Source organism: Pinus tabuliformis, chromosome 1_1 (genome assembly GCF_031772625.1).
Source record: "Pinus tabuliformis cultivar Carrire ecotype Pingquan chromosome 1_1, CPIR1, whole genome shotgun sequence".
NCBI classification, from domain to species: domain Eukaryota; kingdom Viridiplantae; phylum Streptophyta; class Pinopsida; order Pinales; family Pinaceae; genus Pinus; species Pinus tabuliformis.
The window spans coordinates 293,896,611-293,900,881 of NC_142297.1; positions in this window are offsets into that span (position 1 = coordinate 293,896,611).

A 4,271-nucleotide genomic window follows, 5' to 3' on the forward strand; every position below is an offset into this window, starting at 1 on the left:
CTGAGAGGAATAGGGTAAATGAAACCAGCATGCAAAAATTTTTCAACTTCTACTTTAATGGCAGCGGCTTTCTTCGGGTGGACTGGTCGAAGCCATTGTCGTACTGGTTTGACATCTAGATACATCTTGATTTCATGTTCAACAATTCTAGAGTCAATGCCTGGCATTTCTTCATATGACCATGCAAAGACATCTCTGAATTCGCGAAAGAGAGCGCAGTAAATCTTTAGTTTTTATGGAGAACAATATTTTCCAACATGAATATTCTCTATGACATTAGGTTTGGTCAAAATATTAATGGCGATAGTTTCTTCAATATTGGACAGATTTCGCTTAGAATCCACTGTATTTATAGTATTTGATAGAAAATCAAAAACTGAAGGATGATTAAGGTGGCTTGAATAATCTTCATTGTTATCTTGAAGGTGGGAACGATGGTGGTAATCTTCCCACAGCGTCTCTCCTATCATCATCGATTGAATGATTCCTTCGTCTGTAGAATGTATATGAGACCAAGGATCGGAAGAGGTACCATACTCTAGAGACCTATCTATCCAAACACTTGTTGAGTGTTGATTCAGAATTGTCGCACAGGCCCAGAAAATTGGTTGCTACAAAGATTCTATGGGGTTTGGGGGCAACACATCGCGGTGATCAACACTATCAAAATGGTCAGAGTTCTTCTTAATCTTAGATGATGTAGAAGAGATCATATGACAGGTTTCCACCATGGCCACTTCTGCAAGACCTGTTGGAGGCGGGAGGGCAAACGTACCCATTAAGGATGGGTCTTTCAGGAGACCTACTTCGACATTTTGAAGCGATTGAGAATTTCCATGGATCAATGGAATGCTTCCGATAGCTTGTGAACTGTTAGGAAAAAAGGCTAGTTGGTCAACAATTGTAATTCCACCTTGGAAGGGAAATTAAATCTTTCTAAAATATGTAGACACAACGGTAGCCATAGCATAAATCCAGGGTCTTCCCAGTAAGATATTGTAATCAAGGCTTCCTTCAATAACTTCAACTTCAATTTCTACTGTTTTTCCCCCCAGTTCAACTTGCAAGTTACTTAAAATCCCATATGGTGTGTATGTTCTTCCATCGAATGCTTTTAATGTTGTTGATGATCGCGACAAGGGTGGTGAACCTAGATTTTTCTAGCAACTCATCGACATAATATAGGTAGATGCCCCCTCATCAATGATTGTTCGATGAACAGTTTTATTGAGGGATTTTACTTGTATAAGGAAAGCGAGTTGGGCCGATAACTAAGGTGCATATCCTTTATGGTTAAAGGCCACAAGATTGGAATCCGCTGGATCAATCCCACCTATTTCTGATAACAAAGCCTGCTTTTGGGAGGGGAAATTCTGCAGTACTTCAAGTGTCGACATAGCGGATGGCGATTGAGCCAGGTCCTCCACTATATTATAATTCTGTGCAGCTCGAGCATGAGGATTAAATGTCAATTTATGTAGTACTCCCTTTGGCGGCTTTATAGTTAATTTAGGAATAATGGGCGGAACAACTTCTGGCTAAGTAGTCGTCAAACTACTAGGTTGATCTGTAGCCTTTTTATTTGACAACGGTGGATTCCCATAACCTTTGTTCCTTGTCGATATCAAAGCATCATTTTGTTGTTTTGAGACAGATAGAATAAGCACTTGGGATGTGGAAGCATGATCGATAGCAACCAGATTAGTTTCTGGGTTTGGAAATAGATCAGTCAACACCACTGAGGTACTTGAAGTCTTTAACAATCTCATAACCTCAGCTCGATGTGGACAATCTCTTGTCCAATGGTCTTCGTTACATATGTAACATGGATCATGAGGTTTCTTTTGCCCAGTAGGGTTTTCAGAAGGTTTTTCAGGAGTTGAATTCTCCTGTTTCTTCTTATTATTTTTCCCTTTCTTCTTGCCCCCTGGTTGCTTTGGATTCTTTCCCTTGTCAGATGACACGACATTAATCTCCAAGGAAATAGGTTTGTCATTTGCTTTTTGACTAGAAAATGCAAGGTCTATACCAAATGGAGCCTTTGCGGTTTGCGTGCTTGAGGTACCGATCATGCCATCACCGACATGAGAGTCCCTGTTTGATTTAAGAGGGAGAGGAACGGAAAATTCTGGTCTGGGAGCGTCAAGAATTTTGTCGTAGAGTGTGCTACACTGAGTATAGATCAAGTCTAAATATTGGGCACGAGCAATGACTTGCTCTTCAGTGACAACTCCTCCTTTCACCATGTCCTCAGTTATAGATGGTAATAAAGACTTAATAAACCACTCAGCTAAAGGTTGATCAGGGACATACATCTTTACCATTCAACGACAACGTAGCCACTCATGAATATGATCAGATATGTGAGTAGCCGTGGTCTGTTTAATGTTGGTAAGGAGTTTTGTTCCTGTTTCGTACCTTATGGGTAACTGAAAGTGCGTTAGAAAATTAGTGGCAAGGGTGCTGAAGTTATCAAATGAAGCTCTAGGCAATTCAATATACCATTTCGCTGCCAGACCAGTGAGTGTTCTCTGAAAAAGGTGAAGCCTAATCGAATCATCATTTAGGGTGTTAGATGAGCACCACAAATGAAAAGTCATTATTTGATTCGATGGATCTTCACCTGAATTTCCATTGAATTTTGGAATATCGGAGGGAAGTTTATGAGGAATCACTGGCCACCAAGGGGCGTATGCAATTAGATCATTTGTCAGCCAGTTTAAATTTGGTAGTTCTAGAGTTGCTACAAAAGGTCACTGTTGATTTAGGTTAGGCTAAGCATACCCAGGATAAGATGGAACCATCTGAGCAGTAGGTCTTTGCATACCAGCATACTGTATCTGATGTTGGTAACTTTGATAAGGTTGTTGGACATAACCAGTATAATGTGGTCATTGATAACCGTTTTGAAAATGCGGTTGTCCATTACCTACAAAGCCTTGTTGCTTAGGTCCTCGGTAGGTTTGCTGGAATTGTGATTGTTGTTATTGTACCAGCCATGGTTGTTGAACCATTTGTTGTTGTCCAATACTGGAAGATTGACCAAGATGTGGAGTCATAATACCCGTTTGAGCCTGAGTCGTTTCAGGTAAGGAAACAATAACCTGAGGTTGTGATTGAGCTGTAGAGACAAGAGGCTATTATATTGCAACCTGAGAGACTTGAGGTTGACACACAACAGACAGTGCTTGTACTTGCGACATAGTCACAATAGTAGGGGTAGTGGGAATATTCGACATAGGTTGGGTTGGTTGCATTGCATATACAACCCTTGGTTGTTGAGGTAGTATTGGTACCCAACCACTGGATGTAATTCCAGTTTGACCTGAATTTTTTTGTAAACTCTCATATGGTTGTTCTCCAGGAGGGAACAATGAAAAAACAAACTGCCCTCCATATGGCGGCAGTCCAGTGTTCAAAGGATATATCAGTCTTTGAAGATTGGTCTGCCCAAATTGATACTAGTTTTGCAGGATCAATTTGCTGAGTTTCAACATGAGAAATACGAGATGGGATTCCCGATGCATAAATAGGAACAGACCATGTCTTCGAAACAGCCCCTGAGTGGGCTCCAGCTAGTGATTGATAGCTAGCCGGGACAGATGGGATACTAGAAAACATTGTAGGAATGGCAGCAGGAAGTTTTGTTGTAGATGTATCAGATGATACAGTCCTAGATGTTGATGGTTTCTCAGACATTTTTAATCTATCCAAGAGATTCTCTAGCGATTCGATAGGAACTTGCGATGAAGGATGATTAAAAGAACCAACTTCAGGAGTAGAAGGATACAGATGAATCCCAGTACCAAAATGTAACGGGGTACTGGAAGGAGGATCCTCTACTATCTCCTCTATAGCAATCAGTCCAGGTGGAAGAGGTAGAGCGTCAGGTCCGTAAAATATTTCTGGAGCCGAAGAAGGTATAGCTTCTGCTATGACAGATACCAGAGGGGTGACAACTTCTGAATTCTGGAACTCAACTTCCAGATGTTTAGGTAAGTGAACTTCAGTCTCTAGATCAACTCTATATGGAGTTGTTTCAGGTATCGAAGTGTCTACCATTAGACTAAGATCAGTTCTAATGTCCTCTTGTAACTGTGAAACTTCTTCTCTAGAGGCAGATGTACTAGAAATGATCGGAGTAACTGTAGTTCCTGATGATGTTGAAACAAAAGTTTCAAATAAACCAGATGAATTGGACTCAGTTAAATGAGACCATTTTGCCCGAAATGGCTTCATTTCCAGAGTCAACGATGGTTGAATCGCTAGTC